Raw genomic sequence first — 24,775 nt, forward strand, 5'->3', positions numbered from 1 at the left:
GCCAATGTTCATCCGGGTGGTCGACAGTTCAGGATGGCTAGGTCTACAGCATTGATCAAGTAGCTTGGCATTGTGGTATAACTCAAATGTATTGGTTTTACACATGGGAAGAAATGACCTTGGAGTAAGATCATCTCGGGAATTAATTAGAGACATTAAGTTTGACCTTGACAGGTTCTTGTCATCCTATCCGGAGATTGTTATTTTTTGGTCTGACATAGTGGCACGGTTGAACTGGAGGTAAGCAATGTCAATGGAATGGATCAATAAGACCAGGATCAAGGTGAACAAAACAGTGGCCTCTTTTGTGGCAAGGAATGGCAGTATAGTGGTGAGACACAAGGACTTGGAGGTGCCATCACAGGAGGACTTGAGATCGGATGGGGTACATTGCAATGAAATTGGGATTAACTTATGTCATTGGTCTTACGAGATGGATTTGAATATACGTTCTTGGTGCTCATCTCTTGTTATTATATATGTAATGTTACTGTTTATAATGTTCTTGGCGCCATTGTTGTGGCTGCCTCAGATTGTGGGTGTATTGTTTTAATAAAAGACTGCGGTGGCCATTTAACCCCTGTCTCAAGCGGTCGTGTGTTTCTTTTAAAGGGGTCGGATAGAAAGTGGTTGATAAAGATGGAGAAGATGAAATCCCTTGTTGGAGTGTCATGTATTCACAGCTATGAAGTCACACATGAGAACAATCCTCTGAGGTCAGACATGATGCAGTAAGGTGTGCAGTGATTCCATCAGCACTAAAAGCTACCACAAGTGGACGCAAGCCACTAAACTAGCCCGGTCGCAGAGAGACTCTGGTGCTGACACGGTCGCCCGTGCTCAGGGATCTGCTCTTTGCCCACAGAGTAGCCGATGCCCAGTGAAGCAGAGGTAACAGAGGTGCCAGCAGGGTCAGAACCAGAGAGCACACAATATAAGAGCACCATAGCTAGAAGCTGGCCAGGATAATGGGACTGGCCAGTTGGCTGGTTGTTTCCATTGTTGGTGGGCTGGTTGCCTCCACATTGAAGAATGAGACGGTTCTTTCCACAGTGGGGTATACGATGATTGATCTCACAATTGACGGATTCTTCGTTGTGCTCGTAGTCCGTCCTCATTTTTCTTCTCCATACTTGCATGCATGGTCACATTGTCTTGGTGGTTAGACGTCCACATGTGCGTGACTTCTGGCTACCGGCAGGTCTCCGTAATGAAGCCCTCAGGCTCCATTGTTCCTTCAGAGTGGATGTTTGGGGGACTGTATTTGGCCTTGATATGATGGCAGGATGCTGGAGGCAAGTTATTCCACGGCGTGGTAGAAGAGGCGGTGCATCAGCTGAGGCAGGCGACGGCTGCACAGGTGCTGCTGGAAGGAGGCCAGTCTGTTATAGATAATTACAGCTTATGTTCTTTGTACTGCTTCCAGCCAATGAGCGCGGGACGTCCTGGCGTTAATGATGTGTACATTAGACTCATCACATTCGCATGCTCCTCTATTAATACTTCTGCGGCTTCTTTTCTGTACATTTCCATCCTGACAACTTCAGATCTCTCCTCTCATCTGCGAAATCAGGTCCTGATCCAACGGATCCATCAGGAGGAGCGTTCACAGCATCTACCGGTGAGTGTCTCCAGCGCTTCACACCAAGAACATGGAAGAAATACTGAATATAAGCTTTAGGGCTCGTTCACACTCCGGCATGGTGACAGCACATAGATGCCGTATAGATGGCTGTGCCCAGACCAAGAAAAAGTATAAAATACTGTGTACGGTCCACTAAAAAACTACTAGAACACATACAGGAGACACGGATGTGTGAATGGGTCCAAATAACACGACATGTAACATCCCTACAAATAGAGGAGGTCCACAATAACCCCCCAAAACTCAAGGAACATGAATCCTGACAATAATGTAACATTATAGCAAGAAGGTGGGATGCGCATGTGTAAGGGATTACAATGAACAGTATCGGCATCTAACCCCATTTAAAGCACATCCTGATACAATGTAAATATGGTTTGTTAGGATTGTATCATTCTCTTTGTCTAGTGCTGTATACTGATGTATTTTATGTATTATTTTGCTACTGTATATATACTTCTATGTTGGTTATAGGGAAAGCGTAGTGCTAAGTTTAGTCACTAGATGGAGGCATTTTAGTGTCCATAGGATAGAACACAGTCTATTAAAGGGCCACTGTCACCCCCTCCAGCCGTTATGAACTAAAAGAGCCGCCTTGTGCAGCAGTAATGCCGCATTCTGACAAGGTGACTCTTTTAGTTTTGTGTTCAGGTATTACTAAAATAAAGCGCTTTGAAACTTTTAAAAAATACCTGTCTTTGTCCACGGAGCCGGGTCTGAAGCCTCCTCTGTGAAGCGCCAACACTCATCTCTTCTGGGGCGATGGTCGCCGCCCCCTGCGCGCTGTTCTTCTTAAATCTGGCGCCTGCACTGTGCGTGCCTGCCTGGGGCAGGCGCATTGAGAATTGGCCGTCATAGCTCAGATGCTGGGTTCCTGCCTGCGCCTGTGCGGGCAGTGCGGCCACCCTGTTACTGAATCCACGCCCCGCACTGTGTTATGCATTATGCACAGTGCGGGGCTGGGATTCCTGGGCATGCGCACTGCGTGTGTCAGACGCTCCCCCAGGTTCCCCGCCTTCCAGCGTCGGTCTGTGCAGGAATCTGCCCAGGAATCCCAGCCCCGCACTGTGCATAATGCATAACACAGTGCGGGGCGGGGATTCAGTAACAGGGTGGCCGCACTGCCCGCACAGGCGCAGGCAGGAACCTGGCATCTGAGCTATGACGGCCAATGAACACTGCGCCTGCCCCAGGCAGGCACGCACAGCGCAGGCGCTGGATTTAAGAAGAACAGCGTGCAGGGGGCGGTGACCATCGCCCCAGAAGAGATGAGTGACGGCAGTTGGGCACTTCACAGAGGAGGCTTCAGACCCGCCTCCAGGTACAAAGACAGGTATTTTTGGAAAGTTTCAAAGCGCTTTATTTTAGCAATACATGAACACAAAACTAAAAGAGCCACCTTGTTAGAATGCGGCATCACTGCTGCACAAGGTGGCTCTTTTAGTTTATAACGGCTGGAAAGGGTGACAGTGGCCCTTTAAATAGTTAAATATAGGAGGGGCACGGTGGATAAGGCAGGGAAGACTTCCTGGTAGAGTCAGAGAGGGCCTGGCCACGTGTTGGGTGCAGAAGGGCTCTATAGCCCTGGGCAACACCGTGTCACGTAACGTTTGCCACAAGGAAAGGGCCCGGCCATCTATTTCCTGTGTGGAACTATCAGCAGTGGAAACAGTGCAGCATTGCTAGCAGTGCAGTATATGTGGGACTGCAGTTGCTACAGGAAGACTAAGCAGTACGGGCAGGTCACTCATCATTTGGCAGCTTATGGCGTGGGCAGTTGCCCTGAGAACTGGTGCGAAACGGCTGAACGGAAGCTGCTGAGGAATTGAATGGAACTGTTCATCCTGGAAGCAAGCATAGTGACAGGAACAAGAACGCAGGGAAAGAGACAGAATTGTGTACTGTGGAACCTGATGTTCACGCTGTAAAGAATATGGATGTGCTGCGTACAGAACCACGTAAAGCTGTTAAAGTTAAAGCTGAGCTGGACTGTGTCTCCCTTTGTGCGGTACCGTCCATAAGGAGCTTTTCAGCAGCCCAGGGTGGACCTTGATGGCGCAGAGGCAGGACACAGGTACACAGAAGGAAAGACATGGTATTGTGAGGGGAGGCCAGGGTGTGGTACAGGTACAGTCTCAGCCATGACAACCGCCCTGGCTCACCCTTACACATGGAGGACGAAAAAATATTGTCCAAATCTGTCAGAAATTAAATGCAGCGTCGTATAAACGTAGATATATCCATTACATTGGAAAACTAATGATAATAATAATGTTATTTCTATAGCGCCAACATATTCCGCAATAAGTGAGGACTGGTAAAGACATCACAGAGTAACACGAAGCTGTCCAGGTAAAGGAGGAGCGAGGGTCCTGATCACAAGAGCTTACCATCTATAAGGAAAGCTAAAGAACTTCATAACAGAAAATGGCGCAGAGACCCCACACTTGGAAGGAAATACTAGAAAATGAGGTGTAGACCACGGACTCAGGCAGGACATGCCAGAAAACAGGGTAGAGACCCCATATTCAGGCAGGAGACTCTAGAAAATAGGGTGTAGACCCCAGACTCAGGCAGGAGACTCTAGAAAATAGGGTGTAGACCCCAGACTCAAGGAGGAGACACTAGAAAATGGGGAAGAAACTGTGGACTCGGGTAGGAGACCCTAGAAAATAGAGATTAGACCCCAGAGGCAGGCAGGAAATACTAGACAATGGGTTATAAATCCCGGATTCAGGCAGGAACCACTAACAAATGGGGTAGATACCCTCGACTCAGGGAGGAGACACAGCAAAATGGTTAGAGAGACCCCAAACTCAACCAGGAAACACTACAAAATAGGGTAGAGACACCAGACTCTGATAGCAGACTCACGAAACTGGGGTATAGACCCCATCTCAGGCACGATACTCTAGAACAGAGGTCCCCAACTCCAGTCCTCAAGGCCCACCAACATGTCATGTTTTCAGGATTTCCTTAGTCTTGCCCAGGTAATAATTGCATCACCTGTGCAATGCAAAGGAAATCCTGAAAACATGACCTGTTGGTGGGTCTTGAGGACTGGAGTTGGGGACCCCTGCTCTAGAAAATGGAACATAGACCCTGGATACTTCAGAAGTTGACTAGGGTACAGACTCTGGATTCAGGCAGGAAACAATAGAACATGAGATAAAGACCCCAGACTTAGGCAGGAGACTTAAGAAAATGGGGTATAGAGGCTGGACTCGGGGAGAAGACACTAGAAAATGTGGTACGGACTGCGGACAAGAGGAGTAGACAATAGAAAATGGGATATAGACACCAAACTCAGGGAGGATACTCTAAAAAATGTAGTATAGATCCTGGACACGAGAAGGAGATTCTAGAAATTAGAGTATAGACCCTGGACTTGAGAAGGTGACATTAGAAAATGAGGTATAGCCTCAGGACTAGAAAATGGGGTATAGACCCTGAACTCAGACAGAAGACGCTAGAAAATGGAGTATAGACCCCATACTCAGGCAGTTAACACTAGAAAATGGGGTATAGACCCCAAACAAGGGGATGAGACACTAGAAAATGGGATATAAACCCTGGACTAAGGCAGGAGGCTCTAGAAAATGGGTTAGAAATCACCAACTGGGGCAGGAGACATTTGAGAATGGCGTATAGACAACAAACTAAGTCAGGAAACACTAGAAAATGGTGTAGACACCCCACAATAAGGAACAAGACACTAAAAAAGGGGATATAGACCCTAGACACAGGCAGGAGACTCTAGTAAATGATATATAGTCGAGGGACTCAGGAGGAGACACTAGAAAATGGTGTGTAGACCCCAGACTAAGGCAGAAATCTCTAGAAAATGTGGTACGTTCCCCAAACTCAGGCAGGAGATTCTAAATAATGGGGTTTACACCCTGAAGGATGTTCTAGAAAATTGGGTATAGACCCTGAACTTAGGCAGGAAATACTAGACAATGGGGCACAGACACCAGACTAGGGCAGGAGACTCTAGAAAATGGAGTATAGACATCAGATTCAAGCAGTAAACACTAGAAAATGAGATACAGACCCCGAACTGGCGGAGGATACCTTAGAAAATGGGGTATAAACCCTAGGCTAAGGCAGGAAACTCTAGAAAATGGGGTATAAACCCTGGGCTAAGGCAGAAAACTCTAGAAAATGGGGTATAAACCCTGGGCTAAGGCAGAAAACTCTAGAAAATGGGGTATAAACCCTAGGCTAAGGCAGGAAACTCTAGAAAATGGGTAGAGATCACAAGCTCAGGCAGGATACACTTGAAAATTGGGTATAGATCCTAGACTCAGGCAAGAGACACTAGAAAATGGGGTATCGACATTGAACTTAGTCAGGAAACACTAGAAAATGGTGTAGAGACTCAAGAATAAGGAAGGAGACACTAGAAAATGGGGTATAGACCCTGGACTGGGGCAGGAGACTTTAGTAAATGGTATATAGATGCTGGACTCAGGAAGGAGACACTAGAAAATGTGGTACAGACCCCAGACTCAGCAGGAGGCACTAGAATATGAGGTGTAGACCCCAGACTCAGGCAGAAGACTCTAGAAAATAGGGTAGATTTCCCAAACTCAGATAGGAGACTCTAAATAATGGGGTATAGACCTTGGACTCAAGAAGGATATTCTAGAAAAATGGGTATAGATCCTGGACGTGGGCAGGGAACAATTTAAGAATGGGGTAGAAATCACAAACTCGGGTAGAGACACTTGAAAATGGGGTATAAACCCAAGACTCAAGCAGGAGACACTCGAAAATGGCAGAGTCCCCAGAATAAGGAAGGAGACACTAGAAAATAGTTTATAGACCCAGGACTCGGGCAGGAAACACTAAATAATGTGGTCTAGCTGCCAGACTCAGGTAGGATACTCTAGTAAATGGAGTATAGACGCTGGACTTAAGCAGGAGACACTAGAAAATGGAATATAGACTCTGGACTCTAGCAGGAATTACTAGAAAATAGGGTATAGATGCCAGATTCAGGCAGAGGGCTCTAGAAAATGGTTAATAGACACTGGACTCAGGCAGGAAACACTAGAAAATGTGGTAGAGACCCCACAGTCAGGCAGAAGACTCTAGAAAATTGGGTGTAAGGAGACACTAGAAGATGTGGTAGATACCCCAGACTCAGGCAGGAGACTCTAGAAAATGGAATAGTGACCCCGGACTCAGGCTGGAAATACTAGAAAATGGGATACAGAATCAGGAAGGAGACATTAGCAAATGGGGTATACACCCTGGACTCGGGGTAAGACACTAGAAAATGTGTTATGGACCCCAAACTCGAGCATTAAATACTAGAAAATGGAGTAGATACTCCAGACTCAGGCAGGAGACTCTAGAAAATGGGGACGAGACCCTGGACTTGGACAGGAGACTGTAGATAATGGAGTATTGACCCCAGACTCAGGCAGAAAACACTAGAAAATGGAGTATAGACCCCGGACTCGAGGAGGAGACACTAGAAAATGGGGAATAGACCCTGGACTCGGACAAAAGACTCCAGAATATAGGGTATAGACCCAGGGAACACTTAAAAAAATGTGGAAAGAGATCACAATCTTGGGCAGGAGACACTACAAAATGGGATATAAATAGCGAACTTAGTCAGGAAACACTATAAAATGGTGTAGAGACCCCAAAATAAGGAAGGAATTGTTAGAAAATGTGGTACAGACCCTGGACTTGGGAGGAGATACTAGAAAATGATGTGCAGGCCCCCGACTCAGACAGAAGACTCTGGAAAATGGGGTAGATGCCCCAAACTCAGGGACAAGACTCTAAATAAGGGGGTATAGACCTTGGACTCGAGAAGGAAATTCTAGAAAATGTGGTATAGACCCCAAACTCAGGCGGGAGACACTCAATAATGGTGTAGAGACCCCAGAATAAGGAGGAAGACACTAGAAAAAGGGGTCTAGACAGGCAGAGTACTCTAGTAAATTGGATAAAGATGCTGGTCTTGGGCAAGTAACATTAGAAAACGGTGTATAGACCCTAGACTTGGCAGGAGACTCTAGAAAAGGTGGTAAAGACCCCAGATTCAGTCAAGAGATTCTAGAAGATCAGAATAGGCACAATAGAATTCAGCAAGGAGAGGGCATTGTACACTAAATTATAACTTTTATTTGTATCCTATAAAATTATAATATAAAGCCAACCATTGACTTACAGACAACCAAAACAGAGTATAAAGTGCTAGTGCTCAATTTAACTAGTGCCCAGAATAAAAATTCGTTTGAGCTTACCAATTTCCATCGTAGGCTTCTGATACAGGAGCAGGAAAAACGATGGTGGTGGGAGAATGCGGGAGTTTATTTTCCTCTATCATTCCCTATCGTGCCCTTGCATAGCTCCTGCCATCACGAGGGCAGTATCCAAGAATAGACCTGCTAAATTATCCCCATAAGAAGTATATAGCCTCCCTACGCGGTTTCTCCTATGCGGGAGGCGCATCAGGGGAGATTAATAGGTATAGGGATATATATAAGAGTAGGAATCTTGCAGTGGCAAGTAGTACCGTGTTGGGTCTGACAAGTTGTGTCAGTTCCCATATATGAGAGTTGAACCCTGAACATTAGTGAGATCAAACCAATTTATATTCTGAGCACTGGTTATATTGAGCACTAGCACTTTATACTCTGTTTTGGTTGTCTGTAAGTCAATGGTTGGCTTTATGTTATAATTTTATAGGATACAAATAAAAGTTGTATTTTAGTGTACTACACCCTCTTCCAAGAGACTCTAGAACAGCGGTCCCCAACCTTTCTCACCTTGAGAGTCACATTCATCTCTGAGACATGGTCGCGAGCAACATCCAGGTCTTTCCCCCACTGTAGTGACACTCAGAGCCCACCGTTGCGGATATTATGACACCAGAATTATGTTTTTTGGTCTCCGCAACATTGCATTAAAATGCAATAACGGGCGATCAAAAGATTGTATCCACACCAAAATGGTATCAATAAAAAAGTCAGATCGGCGCACAAAAAAATAAGCCCTCACGCAACCCAAGATAACGAAAAATGGAGACGCTACACCCTGCGGGTATTGGAAAATGGCATAATTTTTTTTAAACAAATATTTACATTTTTTTGTCACCACTAAAAAAAAAAAGAACATAGACATGTTTGGTGTCTTTGACCTCATAACGATCTGAAGAATCAGAGTGGCAGGTCAGTTTTTTAGTAAAAAAAAAAAAAACATCTGTGGGATTGCACTTTTTTTTTGCAATTTCACCATACTTGGAATTTTTTTCCTGTTTTCCAGTACACCATAGGTTAAAATGAATGGTGTCTTTCAAAAGTACAACTTGTCCTGCAAAAAACAAACCTTCACATGGCCATATTGAGGGACAAATAAAAAGTTATGTCTCTGGGAAGGCAGGGAGCAAAAAACGAAAACGCAAAAACTGAAATACCCATGGTCATTAAGGGGTTAATATTGGCTCACGGCTTTCTACTTAGCCATTACTGGTTATTAACAAGGGGGGGGGGGGGGGAATTACCTAGGGTCCCCTCCCTATTTTTAATGGCCAGCAAAAGCTATTAATATCAGCATCGAGCTGTTATTAATACGCTGAGATATTGGCCCCCTCCCAGACTAATAACACCAGCCCTCAACTGCCTTAGAAATGGCGCATCCATTAGAGGCATGAACTGTCACGGAGCCACATCTCAGCGTGTCTGGGATACAGTTACTGACAGCTCAGTCATCCAACCTGGTACAGGGGAGTGCTGAAGCTGTCAGTTTTTTGATTGACAACTCGACTATCGAATCTGAGACTGGGAGGCGTTGGCTATCTCCGAGTGTTCATTATCGCAGGTGATTGCCATGCTACTTAACTGAGCTGTTTCTCCAGACCTCTGACAGATGTACATCCAGCTTGTCAGGTTTGAGGTGCCTGTGCTCTGAGTTTTGTTGCATGACTTTGGAGTTCGTTTTGACCATCCGTCTGTTTAACCCCTTCTGCTCTGATCCGTTGTCCTCCTGGTACTCTGACCTCGGAACGTTATCTGAGTACGCTTTTGTCTCTTCTTTCTGTTTATGACGTGCCCTCCTGTTGTGAATTCTGTGGCTGAGTTCACTTCTGTGGTCACAAGTGGTATTGCAGTCTCTGGGCTTCCTCCCTCAGGTGTTTTGGTGAGCTCGTTGGCTGCCTTGCTATTTAGCTCCACCTGAGTCTGTCTTCCTTGCTCCTTGTCAATGTTCCAGTGTTGGATCTGAGCTACTGCATCTTTCCTTGGGCCTGCTGCTCTGCTAGATAAGTGCTTCTAGTTTGTTTTCTGTTTTTTCTGTCCAGCTTGCTATTAACTTTTGCTGGAAGCTCTGAGAAGCAAAGGGGTGCACCGCCGTGCTGTTAGTTCGGCACGGTGGGTCTTTTTGCCCCTTTGTGTGGTTTTCGTTTTAGGGTTTTTTGTAGACTGCATAGTTCTCTTTGCTATCCTCGCTCTGTCTAGAATATCGGGCCTCACTTTGCTGAATCTATTTCATTCCTACGTTTGTCTTTTCATCTTGCTAACAGTCATTATATGTGGGGGGCTGCCTATTCCTTTGGGGTATTTCTCTGAGGTAAGTCAGGCTTGTATTTCTATCTTCAGGCTAGTCAGCTCCTCAGGCAGTGCCGAGTTGCATAGGTAGTGATAGGCGCAATCCACTGCTGCTTATAGTTGTGTGAGGATAGATCAGGTACTGCAGTCTACAGAGATTCCACGTCTCAGAGCTCGTCCTATTGTTTTTGGTTATTGCCAGATCTCTGTATGTGCGCTGATTACTGCACGCTGTGTTGCCTGATTGCCAGCCATAACAGTACAAGGAGCCACACCAATGATTCCCAATAGAGGGAAAAAAGAAATCCTGACAGCATTTTTTTTTCTTAGCTCTGTCTTCAGTCTTTTTTTTCCCCTAGACATTAGAGTGCTTCAGGACACAGCTGTGGACATGGATATTCAGGCTCTGTGCTCCTCAATGGATAATCTCGTTGTAAATGTACAAAAGATTCAAGATACTATTGATCAGAAATCGATGCTAGAACCAAGAATTCCGATTCCTGATTTGTTTTTTGGTGACAGAACTAAGTTCCTGAGCTTCAGAAATAATTGTAAGCTATTTTTGGCCTTGAAACCTCATTCTTCTGGTAATCCTATTCAACAGGTTTTGATTATTATTTCTTTTTTGCGCGGCGACCCACAGGACTGGGCGTTTTCTCTTGCACCAGGAGATTCTGCATTGAGTAATGTTGATGCATTTTTCCAGGCGCTGGGATTGCTTTACGATGAACCTAATTCAGTGGATCAGGCTGAGAAAAATCTGCTGGCTTTATGCCAGGGTCAGGATGATGTAGAAGTATATTGTCAGAAATTTAGGAAGTGGTCAGTACTCACTCTGTGGAATGAATCTGCGCTGGCAGCTTTGTTCAGAAAGGGTCTCTCTGAAGCTCTTAAGGATGTAATGGTGGGATTTCCTATGCCTGCTGGTTTGAATGAGTCTATGTCCTTGGCCATTCAGATCGGTCGTCGCTTGCGCGAGCGTAAATCTGTGCACCATCTGGCGGTATTGTCTGAGAGTAAACCTGAGCCTATGCAGTGCGACAGGACTATGACTAAAGTAGAACGGCAAGAACACAGACGTCTGAACAGACTGTGTTTCTATTGTGGTGATTCTACTCATGCTATTTCTAATTGTCCTAAACGCACTAGGCGGTTCGATAGCTCTGCCGTTATTGGTACTGTACAGTCCAAATTCCTTCTGTCCATTACCTTGATATGCTCTTTGTCGTCGTTTTCTGTCATGGCGTTTGTGGATTCAGGCGCTGCCCTGAATCTGATGGATTTGGATTATGCTAAACGTTGTGGATTTTTCTTGGAGCCTTTGCGGTGTCCTATTCCGTTGAGAGGAATTGATGCTACGCCTTTGGCCAAGAATAAGCCTCAGTACTGGGCCCAGCTGACCATGTGCATGGCTCCTGCACATCAGGAAGTTATTCGCTTTCTGGTACTGCATAATTTGCATGATGTGGTCGTGTTGGGGTTGCCATGGCTACAAACCCATAATCCAGTATTGGATTGGAACTCTATGTCGGTAACCAGCTGGGGTTGTCAGGGAGTACATGGTGATGTTCCATTTTTTTCTATTTCGTCATCCATTCCTTCTGACATCCCAGAGTTCTTGTCGGACTTTCAGGATGTATTTGAAGAGTCCAAGTCTGATGCCCTACCTCCGCATAGGAATTGTGATTGTGCTATCGATTTGATTCCTGGTAGTAAATTCCCTAAGGGTCGTTTATTTAATTTGTCCGTGCCTGAACACACCGCTATGCGCAGTTATGTGAAAGAATCCCTGGAGAAGGGACATATTCGCCCATCGTCATCACCATTGGGAGCAGGGTTCTTTTTTGTAGCCAAGAAGGATGGTTCGCTGAGACCGTGTATTGATTACCGCCTTCTTAATAAGATCACTGTTAAGTTTCAGTATCCCTTGCCATTGATTTCTGACTTGTTTGCTCGGATTAAGGGGGCTAGTTGGTTTACTAAGATTGATCTTCGTGGTGCGTATAATCTGGTGAGAATCAGGCAGGGAGATGAATGGAAAACGGCATTTAATACGCCCGAGGGTCATTTTGAGTATCTGGTGATGCCGTTCGGACTTGCCAATGCTCCATCTGTTTTTCAGTCTTTTATGCATGACATCTTCCGTGAGTATCTGGATAAATTCTTGATTGTTTACTTGGATGACATTTTGATCTTCTCAGATGATTGGGAGTCTCATGTGAAGCAAGTCAGACTGGTTTTCCAGGTACTGCGTGCTAATTCCTTGTTCGTGAAGGGATCAAAGTGTCTCTTCGGTGTGCAGAAAGTTTCATTTTTGGGGTTCATCTTTTCCCCTTCTACTATCGAGATGGATCCGGTTAAGGTTCAGGCCATCCAGGATTGGACTCAGCCGACATCTCTAAAAAGTCTGCAGAAATTCCTGGGCTTTGCTAATTTTTATCGTCGCTTCATCTGTAATTTTTCTAGCATTGCCAGACCATTGACCGATTTGACCAAGAAGGGTGCTGATTTGGTTAATTGGTCTTCTGCTGCCGTGGAAGCTTTTCAGGAGTTGAAGCGTCGTTTTTGCTGTGCCCCTGTGTTGTGTCAACCTGATGTTTCTCTTCCGTTCCAGGTCGAGGTTGATGCTTCTGAGATTGGTGCAGGGGCGGTTTTGTCACAGAGAGGTTCTGATTGCTCAGTGTTCAAACCATGTGCTTTCTTTTCCAGGAAATTTTCTGCTGCTGAGCGTAATTATGATGTGGGCAACCGAGAGTTGCTGGCCATGAAGTGGGCATTCGAGGAGTGGCGTCATTGGCTTGAGGGTGCTAAGCATCGCGTGGTGGTATTGACTGATCATAAGAACCTTACTTATCTTGAGTCTGCCAAGCGCTTGAATCCTAGACAGGCCCGTTGGTCGTTATTTTTTGCTCGTTTTGATTTTGTGATTTCATACCTTCCGGGCTCTAAAAATGTGAAGGCGGATGCTCTGTCTAGGAGTTTTGTGCCCGACTCTCCGGGGTTATCTGAGCCGGCGAGTATCCTCAAGGAAGGAGTCAGTGTCTGCCATCTCCCCTGATTTGCGGAGAGTGTTGCAGAAATTTCAGGCTAATAAACCTGATCGTTGTCCGGCCGAGAAACTGTTCGTCCCTGATAGGTGGACTAGTAAAGTTGTCTCTGAGCTTCATTGTTCGGTGCTGGCCGGTCATCCAGGAATCTTTGGTACCAGGGAGTTGGTTGCTAGATCCTTCTGGTGGCCATCTCTGTCACGGGATGTGCGTGCTTTTGTGCAGTCCTGTGGAATTTGTGCTAGGGCTAAGCCCTGCTGTTCACGTGCCAGTGGGTTGCTTTTGCCCTTGCCGGTCCCGAAGAGGCCTTGGACACATATTTCGATGGATTTCATTTCTGACCTTCCCGTTTCTCAAAAAATGTCGGTCATTTGGGTGGTCTGTGATCGCTTTTCTAAAATGGTCCATCTGGTGCCCTTGGTTAAATTGCCTTCCTCCTCTGATTTGGTGCCTTTGTTCTTCCAGCATGTGGTTCGTTTACATGGCATTCCTGCGAATATTGTTTCTGACAGAGGTTCCCAGTTTGTCTCGCGGTTCTGGCGAGCCTTTTGTGGTAGTATGGGCATTGACCTATCTTTCTCCTCGGCCTTCCATCCTCAGACTAATGGCCAGACCGAACGAACCAATCAGACCTTGGAAACATATCTGAGATGTTTTGTTTCCGCTGACCAGGATGATTGGGTGTCATTTTTGCCGTTGGCTGAGTTCGCCCTTAATAATCGGGCCAGCTCGGCTACCTTGGTCTCTCCATTTTTCTGCAATTCTGGGTTCCATCCTCGTTTCTCTTCAGGACAGGTTGAGTCTTCGGACTGTCCTGGTGTGGATTCTGTGGTGGACAGGTTGCAGCAGATCTGGACTCAGGTAGTGGACAATTTGAAAAAAATACAATTTCTGATAAACCAGAATTAGTCTCAAATAGAAAAAAACAAAAACAACTAACCTAAACAATAATCTTTATTTCAAAACCATTAGATTAAAACTAGCACGACATCCCAACTCCTTGTAGTAGGAGTGGGTTTAAAAAAACCCGGGTCCTGGTGGGAAAAGGGCAAAAGTACATGGAGCAAAAAATTGGAAAAAAGATCCTAAATATCCCTAATATCTGCTCCCTGCCTATCTGCGGAGGTTGGCACCCTCTTGGACGCAATATGGCGCCCCCGCTCCTCGTCGGCTGGCCCTCAATACCCTATAGGTCCCTCAATATGATGATGTTCAATAGGGTAAACCGACAACCCACACACACCAAATACCAGGTAATAAATCACCAACATAAAAGCCCAGCCGGGCTGGTCTGACCGTACAGGGCCCTACACTCTATAATACTCCGCTGATAGCTATGGCTAATATGCCCTAGGGAATCCCTAATCAGGAAACCCTGCCTGTCAGCGGAGGTTGGCACCCTCTTGAACGCAAATGGCGCCCCCGCTCCACGGCGGCTGACCCTACTGACCCTCACTGTGTCCCTACAAACGTAGGTGAATACTACACACGAGGGGTGCATCCACAACTGGGCACAGCATTCATCTCTGATGTGACTTGAACACACGGAAGTCTATCTTTTTCCCATATGCCTCCTGAGGAACCACATCATGGGGGGGAAACGCGTAGAGGCGAAACCTGACCGCAGATAAGTGGATCAGGTTTTCTATTTCTAATTTTATTTATGTATATTTCACCAATCTTGGATACCTTTTTGACATGTATTTAACATGAGTGTATTTTGGTCTATCTATATGTGTGCATCTCCTCGGATGGTGGGTGGATCACGTTTATCAGTCACCCCGCTTTAAGCACCCTAGAAGTACCCCGTGGTTATGTGAATATATTATTCTTTGCAAGTACCCTGTGGTTATGTGAATATATTATTCTTTGCAATACCATTAGAATAAAGTTATCTCTACTCATGTATATATTGTCTTTTGCAACAAAATACTCAATATAGTGTTGCTTATATCAGCTTGTGTGTGATGTTGTATGTATTTTGTATGGTCTGTCCGAAGCTAGAAGGGTTCAGAGTCACGGGTCACCGTTTTAGTCCCTCAGGCACCCCTCGTGTGTAGTATTCACCTACGTTTGTAGGGACACAGTGAGGGTCAGTAGGGTCAGCCGCCGTGGAGCGGGGGCGCCATTTGCGTTCAAGAGGGTGCCAACCTCCGCTGACAGGCAGGGTTTCCTGATTAGGGATTCCCTAGGGCATATTAGCCATAGCTATCAGCGGAGTATTATAGAGTGTAGGGCCCTGTACGGTCAGACCAGCCCGGCTGGGCTTTTATGTTGGTGATTTATTACCTGGTATTTGGTGTGTGTGGGTTGTCGGTTTACCCTATTGAACATCATCATATTGAGGGACCTATAGGGTATTGAGGGCCAGCCGACGAGGAGCGGGGGCGCCATATTGCGTCCAAGAGGGTGCCAACCTCCGCAGATAGGCAGGGAGCAGATATTAGGGATATTTAGGATCTTTTTTCCAATTTTTTGCTCCATGTACTTTTGCCCTTTTCCCACCAGGACCCGGGTTTTTTTAAACCCACTCCTACTACAAGGAGTTGGGATGTCGTGCTTGTTTTAATCTAATGGTTTTGAAATAAAGATTATTGTTTAGGTTAGTTGTTTTTGTTTTTTTCTAGTGGACAATTTGACCTTGTCCCAGGAGAAGGCTCAGCTTTTCGCTAATCGCAGACGCCGTGTGGGACCCCGACTTCGTGTTGGGGATCTGGTTTGGTTATCTTCTCGTCATATTCCTATGAAGGTTTCCTCTCCTAAATTTAAACCTCGTTTTATTGGTCCGTATAGGATTTCTGAGATTCTCAATCCGGTGTCTTTTCGTCTGACCCTCCCAGACTCCTTTTCCATACATAATGTATTCCATAGGTCGTTGTTGAGGAGATACGTGGCACCTATGGTTCCATCTGTGGAGCCTCCTGCCCCTGTTTTGGTGGAGGGGGAATTGGAGTATATTGTGGAGAAGATTTTGGATTCTCGTGTCTCTAGACGGAAACTCCAGTATCTGGTCAAATGGAAGGGTTATGCTCAGGAAGATAATTCCTGGGTTTTTGCCTCTGATGTCCATGCCCCAGATCTTGTTCGTGCCTTTCATGTGGCTCATCCTGGTCGGCCTGGGGGTTCTGGTGAGGGTTCGGTGACCCCTCCTCAAGGGGGGGGTACTGTTGTGAATTCTGTGGCTGAGTTCACTTCTGTGGTCACAAGTGGTATTGCAGTCTCTGGGCTTCCTCCCTCAGGTGTTTTGGTGAGCTCGTTGGCTGCCTTGCTATTTAGCTCCACCTGAGTCTGTCTTCCTTGCTCCTTGTCAATGTTCCAGTGTTGGATCTGAGCTACTGCATCTTTCCTTGGGCCTGCTGCTCTGCTAGATAAGTGCTTCTAGTTTGTTTTCTGTTTTTTTTCTGTCCAGCTTGCTATTGTCTTTTGCTGGAAGCTCTGAGAAGCAGAGGGGTGCACCGCCGTGCTGTTAGTTCGGCACGGTGGGTCTTTTTGCCCCTTTGCGTGGTTTTCGTTTTAGGGTTTTTTGTAGACTGCATAGTTCTCTTTGCTATCCTCGCTCTGTCTAGAATATCGGGCCTCACTTTGCTGAATCTATTTCATTCCTACGTTTGTCTTTTCATCTTGCTAACAGTCATTATATGTGGGGGCTGCCTATTCCTTTGGGGTATTTCTCTGAGGTAAGTCAGGCTTGTATTTCTATCTTCAGGCTAGTCAGCTCCTCAGGCAGTGCCGAGTTGCATAGGTAGTGATAGGCGCAATCCACTGCTGCTTATAGTTGTGTGAGGATAGATCAGGTACTGCAGTCTACAGAGATTCCACGTCTCAGAGCTCGTCCTATTGTTTTTGGTTATTGCCAGATCTCTGTATGTGCGCTGATTACTGCACGCTGTGTTGCCTGATTGCCAGCCATAACACCCTCCTGGCTCCTAACCTTGGCCTTCTTGATCACTCTGACTCACGGCTTGGCGGTGAGACGTGACTAGCGTTACACCAACTCTGGCGCTTAGCCTCCACTCTTCCCTCTTACCCTGGTGCTTTAGAAAGTGGCATAAGCAGGGCACATACTTTTATCATGTAGTTTGGGTTTTTGTGTTCAATATGTATTTTAATTTTTCAATTTCTTTTGAACTCAGAGACTTGTGTCCATCTGTCAGATACGAGCCCTCGTCCGGAATCACTGTGAGTATCGCTCTGCGAATGTCAACTGATGCGTGGGTGATGTGATGTGTGCGGGATAAAGTCATTCACACCTGAGGGGATCCGTGCCGGGGTAAGCAGAGTAGGGTCAGCACTTCATCAGCTCTCTGAGAAGATATAAAACCGCTGATGGTGCTTTCTCCACCACCTCCAAGAGTCACACGGTGGCCTCCGGTGCGTCCAGTCTCTCCCAAACAATAAACTTGTATTGGGGAGATTGATGGAAATCAGACAAGTGTCTGTCAGTCCCTGAGATTACACAGAGGTGTGAACGGCCCATAGACTAAGATACGTACGAGCCTCATCTGTGAGGTGTGAACGGCCCATAGGCTACGATACGTACGAGCCTCATCTGTGAGGTGTGAACGGCCCCATAGACTACGATACATACGAGCCTCATCTGTGAGGTGTAAACGGCCCCATAGACTACGATACATACGAGCCTCATCTGTGAGGTGTAAACGGCCCATAGACTACGATACGTACGAGCCTCATCTGTGAGGTGTGAACGGCCCATCGTCTACGATACGTAGGAGCCTCATCTGTGAGGTGTGAACGGCCCCATAGACTACAATATGTACGAGCCCCATCTGTGAGGTGTGAACGGCCCATAGACTACGATACGTACGAGCCTCATCTGTGAGGTGTGAACGGCCCATAGGCTACGATACATACGAGCCTCATCTGTGAGGTGTGAACGGCCCATAGACTACGATACGTACGAGCCTCATCTGTGAGGTGTGAACGGCCCATCGTCTACGATACGTAGGAGCCTCATCTGTGAGGTGTGAACGGCCCCATAGACTACAATACGTACGAGCCCCATCTGTGAGGTGTGAACGGCCCATAGACTACGATACGTACGAGCCTCATCTGTGAGGTGTGAACGGCCCATAGACTACGATACGTACGAGCCTCATCTGTGAGGTGTGAACGGCCCCATAGACTACGATACGTACGAGCCTCATCTGTGAGGTGTGAATGGCCCCATAGACTACGATACGTACGGGCCTCATCTGTGAGGTGTGAACGGCCCCATAGACTACGATACGTACGAGCCTCATCTGTGAGGTGTGAACGGCCCATAGACTACGTCTGTTACAAACCCCCAAATATAACAGAAAGCATGGAAAGTCTACTTCTAAAGCAGATAGATGAAGCTGCAACCCATGATGAGGTCCTGGTTATGGGGGACTTTAACTACCCGGATATTAACTGGGAAACAGAAACCTGTGAAACCCATAAAGGCAACAGGTTTCTGCTAATAACCAAGAAAAATTATCTTTCACAATTGGTGCAGAATCCAACCAGAGGAGCAGCACTTTTAGACCTAATACTATCTAATAGACCTGACAGAATAACAAATCTGCAGGTGGTTGGGCATTTAGGAAATAGCGACCACAATATTGTACAGTTTCACCTGTCTTTCACTAGGGGGACTTGTCAGGGAGTCACAAAAACACTGAACTTTAGGAAGGCAAAGTTTGACCAGCTTAGAGATGCCCTTAATCTGGTAGACTGGGACAATATCCTCAGAAATGAGAATACAGATAATAAATGGGAAATGTTTAAGAACATCCTAAATAGGCAGTGTAAGTGGTTTATACCTTGTGGGAATAAAAGGACTAGAAATAGGAAAAACCCAATGTGGCTAAACAAAGAAGTAAGACAGGCAATTAACAGTAAAAAGAAAGCATTTGCACTACTAAAGCAGGATGGCACCATTGAAGCTCTAAAAAACTATAGGGAGAAAAATACTTTATCTAAAAAACTAATTAAAGCTGCCAAAAAGGAAACAGAGAAGCACATTGCTAAGGAGAGTAAAACTAATCCCAAACTGTTCTTCAACTATATCAATAGTAAAAGAATAAAAACTGAAAATGTAGGCCCCTTAAAAAATAGTGAGGAAAGAATGGTTGTAGATGACGAGGAAAAAGCTAACATATTAAACACCTTCTTCTCCACGGTATTCACGGTGGAAAATGAAATGCTAGGTGAAATCCCAAGAAACAATGAAAACCCTATATTAAGGGTCACCAATCTAACCCAAGAAGAGGTGCGAAACCGGCTAAATAAGATTAAAATAGATAAATCTCCGGGTCCGGATGGCATACACCCACGAGTACTAAGAGAACTAAGTAATGTAATAGATAAACCATTATTTCTTATTTTTAGTGACTCTATAGCGACAGGGTCTGTTCCGCAGGATTGGCGCATAGCAAATGTGGTGCCAATATTCAAAAAGGGCTCTAAAAGTGAACCTGGAAATTATAGGCCAGTAAGTCTAACCTCTATTGTTGGTAAAATATTTGAAGGGTTTCTGAGGGATGTTATTCTGGATTATCTCAATGAGAATAACTGTGTAACTCCATATCAGCATGGGTTTATGAGAAATCGCTCCTGTCAAACCAATCTAATCAGTTTTTATGAAGAGGTAAGCTATAGGCTGGACCACGGTGAGTCATTGGACGTGGTATATCTCGATTTTTCCAAAGTGTTTGATACCATGCCGCACAAGAGGTTGGTACACAAAATGAGAATGCTTGGTCTGGGGGAAAATGTGTGTAAATGGGTTAGTAACTGGCTTAGTGATAGAAAGCAGAGGGTGGTTATAAATGGTATAGTCTCTAACTGGGTCGCTGTGACCAGTGGGGTACCGCAGGGGTCAGTATTGGGACCTGTTCTCTTCAACATATTCATTAATGATCTGGTAGAAGGTTTACACAGTAAAATATCGATATTTGCAGATGATACAAAACTATGTAAAGCAGTTAATACAAGAGAAGATAGTATTCTGCTACAGATGGATCTGGATAAGTTGGAAACTTGGGCTGAAAGGTGGCAGATGAGGTTTAACAATGATAAATGTAAGGTTATACACATGGGAAGAGGGAATCAATATCACCATTACACACTGAACGGGAAACCACTGGGTAAATCTGACAGGGAGAAGGACTTGGGGATCCTAGTTAATGATAAACTTACCTGGAGCAGCCAGTGCCAGGCAGCAGCTGCCAAGGCAAACAGGATCATGGGGTGCATTAAAAGAGGTCTGGATACACATGATGAGAGCATTATACTGCCTCTGTACAAATCCCTAGTTAGACCGCACATGGAGTACTGTGTCCAGTTTTGGGCACCGGTGCTCAGGAAGGATATAATGGAACTAGAGAGAGTACAAAGGAGGGCAACAAAATTAATAAAGGGGATGGGAGAACTACAATACCCAGATAGATTAGCAAAATTAGGATTATTTAGTCTAGAAAAAAGACGACTGAGGGGCGATCTAATAACCATGTATAAGTATATAAGGGGACAATACAAATATCTCGCTGAGGATCTGTTTATACCAAGGAAGGTGACGGGCACAAGGGGGCATTCTTTGCGTCTGGAGGAGAGAAGGTTTTTCCACCAACATAGAAGAGGATTCTTTACTGTTAGGGCAGTGAGAATCTGGAATTGCTTGCCTGAGGAGGTGGTGATGGCGAACTCAGTCGAGGGGTTCAAGAGAGGCCTGGATGTCTTCCTGGAGCAGAACAATATTGTATCATACAATTATTAGGTTCTGTAGAAGGACGTAGATCTGGGGATTTATTATAATGGAATATAGGCTGAACTGGATGGACAAATGTCTTTTTTCGGCCTTACTAACTATGTTACTATGTTACTATGTTACTATGTTACGATACATACGAGCCTCATCTGTGAGGTGTGAACGGCCCATAGACTACAATACGTACGAGCCTCATCTGTGAGGTGTGAACGGCCCATAGACTACGATACATACGAGCCTCATCTGTAGAAAACTGTGTGTGAACAATGCCTAATGTGTGCATATATAAATGTATAATGGCAACCTATATCTATTTATAGATGATCTCCACCATCATCATCCTCATGTCCATCTCTGCAGCTGTATGGGGTAAAGTAAAAAAGCGAGCGGTTGCCAGTCCCCTGCGTATACCCTGTATATAGACCTCCTGTGCATTGCCTATATGTAACCTGTGCACAAACCCACATGAAATGTATATATACGATATTGTATGTATCTATATATATATATAATTGCCTAAGGGTTTTTCCGTCTGTCTGTCTGTCTTTCTGTCTGTCTGTCTGTCTGTCCTGGAAATCCCGGCTCTCTGATTGGTCGAGGCCGCCAGGCCTCGACCAATCAGCAACGGGCACAGCGACGATGATCTCATAAAGGACGTAGACATCTCACGTTTCTGATTCAGCGACAGTATCGACGTAGATGACATAATAGTTGCCATGGCGACGATGATGTCATAAAGGTTGCCTCGACCAATCAGCGACGGGCACAGTCTGCCGCGAATTCTGGAATCATCATTGTCCATATACTACGGGGACATGCATATTCTAGAATACCCGATGCGTTAGAATCGGGCCACAGTCTAGTATATATATAATTGTCTAAGGGTTTTTCCGTCTGTCTGTCTGTCTGTCTTTCTGTCTTTCTGTCTGTCTGTCTGTCCTGGAAATTCCGCGTCTCTGATTGGTCGAGGCCGCCAGGCCTCGACCAATCAGAGACCGGCACAGCGACGATGATGTCATAACGGACGTAGACATCCCGCGTCTCTGATTGGTCGAGGCCACCAGGCCTCGACCAATCAGCAAAGGGCACAGCGACGATGATGTCATAAAGAAACATCTCACGTTTCTGATTCAGCGACGGGCACAGTATCGACGTAGATGTTATAATGGTTGCCATGGCGACGATGATGTCATAAAGGTTGCCTCGACCAATCAGCGACGGGCACAGTCTGCCGCGAATTCTGGAATCATCATTGTCCATATACATATGCATATTCTAGAACAGAGGTCCCCAACTCCAGTCCTCAAGGCCCACCAACAGGTCATGTTTTCAGGATTTCCTTTGCATTGCACAGGTGATGCAATTATTACCTGGGCAAGACTAAGGAAATCCTGAAAACATGACATGTTGGTGGGCCTTGAGGACTGGAGTTGGGGACCTCTGTTCTAGAATACCCGATGCGTTAGAATCGGGCCACAGTCTAGTATATGTATATATATATATATATATACTAGACTGTGGCCCGATTCTAACGCATCGGGTATTCTAGAATATGCATGTCCCCGTAGTATATGGACAATGATGATTCCAGAATTCGCGGCAGACTGTGCCCGTCGCTGATTGGTCGAGGCAACCTTTATGACATCATCGTCGCCATGGCAACTATTATGTCATCTACGTCGATACCGTCGCTGAATCAGAAACGTGAGATGTCTACGTCCTTTATGACATCATCGTCGCTGTGCCCGTTGCTGATTGGTCGAGGCCTGGCGGCCTCGACCAATCAGAGAGCCGGGATTTCCAGGACAGACAGACAGAAAGACAGACAGACAGACGGAAAAACCCTTAGGCAATTATATATATAGATATATATATATATACACAGAAGCTTCCATCCACCATATAAAGACACATCTGCAGGTTTTTCTCAATATCTGACATGAAATCAGACTAAACATTTCCCATTTAAGGGCAATTAGGATTACCATAATTATTAATATTTGCCAAATGTCAGAATAATGACACAGAGAATGCAAAGTCAGAAGTTTCCCTCCATTTCATTAGTATGTGGTGCCGTTGCCCTTACACTGAATGACTTGGGTTAGACGTTTGGGATCTCCTTCCACAAGCTTCTCGCAATAGTTGGTTGGAATTTGGGCCCGTTCCTCCTGACAACACTGGTGTAACTGATCCAGGTTTGTAGACCCCTAGCTCGCACCGGCCTTTTCAGCCTTGCCCATAAATCTTCAATAGGATTGAGATCAGGGCTTTGTTGAGACATTGACTTTGTTATCCTGAAGCCACTTTGTTCCCATTTTGGCAGTATGCTTCGGGTCATTGTCCATTGTGAAGACCCATTTTTGCACAAGCTTCAACTTCGTAGCTGAAGTCTTGAGATGTTATTTCAGTATTGCCACATGCTCTTCTTTTCTCATGATACCATCTATTTTGTGAAGTGCATCGGTCCCTCCTGCAGCAAAACAACCCCACTCCATGATGCTGCCACCACCGTGTTTCACAGTTGGGGTGGTGTTCTTAGGCTTCCAAGCTTGTCCCTTTTTCCTCCAAACATAACAATGGTCATTATGTTCAAAAAGTTCAGTTTTAGCTTCATCAGACCACAAGACATGTCTCCAAAAATTGAGGTCTTTGTTTCTGTGTGCATTTATAAGTATTAATATGGCTTTTTTTATGTTTCTTTTTGAGTAATGGCTTTTTCCTGGCAGAGTGGCATTTCAGCCCATGTTGATACAGTATTTATTTCACTGTGGATATTGACACAATCTTACCAGCTTCCGCCATCATCTTCACAAGGTCTTTTGCTTTTGTACTTGGGTTGATATGCACATGTCGGACCAAAGCACGTTCATATCTGGGACACAGAACCCATCATCTTCCTGAGCGGAACGATGGCTGGACATTCCCATCTTGTTTGAACTTGCATATAACTGTTTGTACAGATGAACGAGGCACCTTCAGGCATCTTGAAACTGTACCCAAGGATGAGCCAGACGTGTGCAAGTCCGCAGTTCTCTTCTCCATATCTTGGCTGATTTATTGAGACTTTCCCATGAGGCTACATAAAGAATCAGTGTGTTTCAGGTGTGCATTAAAATACATCCACAGGTGTGTCTCTAATTAACTCAGATGTTGCCAAAAACCTATCAGAAGCTTCCAAACACATGACATCATCATATGGGCAGTCCAGAATTGTTTAAAGTCATAGTAATCTTAGTGTATGGAAACTTCTGACTTTGCAGTAAGTAATATAAATGCCTTAACACATTCTCTCTCTCTGATTATTCTGGTATTTGGCAAATATTAATAACTAGATTGTGGCCCGATTCTAACGCATCGGGTATTCTAGAATATGCATGTCCCCATAGTATATGGACAATGATTCCAGAATTCGCGGCACACTGTGCCCGTCGCTGATTGGTCGAGGCAACCATTATGACATCATCGTCGCCATGGCAACCATTATGACATATACGTCGATACTGTGCCCGTCGCTGAATCAGAAACGTGAGATGTCTACGTCCTTTATGACATCATCGTCGCTGTGCCCGTTGCTGATTGGTCGAGGCCTAGCGGCCTCGACCAATCAGAAAGCCGGGATTTCCAGGACAGACAGAAAGACAGACAGACAGACGGAAAAACCCTTAGACAATTATATATATAGATTATGGTAATCCTAATTGTCCAAAAACGGGAAAGGTTTATTCTGATTTCATGTCAGATGTGTCTTTATATAGTAGATGGA

The 24,775-nt window shown here is 45.4% G+C and overlaps 1 protein-coding gene across 1 annotated transcript in view; it reads left to right on the forward strand.

The window, feature by feature from the left end:
- Nucleotides 1-1,497: 1,497 nt before the first annotated feature.
- Nucleotides 1,498-24,775, forward strand: part of LOC138666154 (inactive pancreatic lipase-related protein 1-like) — a 52,900-nt gene continuing 29,622 nt past the window's right edge. The window contains exons 1-2 of the mRNA XM_069754388.1: nucleotides 1,498-1,621; nucleotides 17,396-17,441. The gene's annotated coding sequence lies outside the window, so the exon portion shown is untranslated. The remainder of the gene's footprint in view (nucleotides 1,622-17,395; nucleotides 17,442-24,775) is intronic.

The sequence above is a fragment of the Ranitomeya imitator genome, chromosome 2 (assembly GCF_032444005.1).
Source record: "Ranitomeya imitator isolate aRanImi1 chromosome 2, aRanImi1.pri, whole genome shotgun sequence".
NCBI classification, from domain to species: domain Eukaryota; kingdom Metazoa; phylum Chordata; class Amphibia; order Anura; family Dendrobatidae; genus Ranitomeya; species Ranitomeya imitator.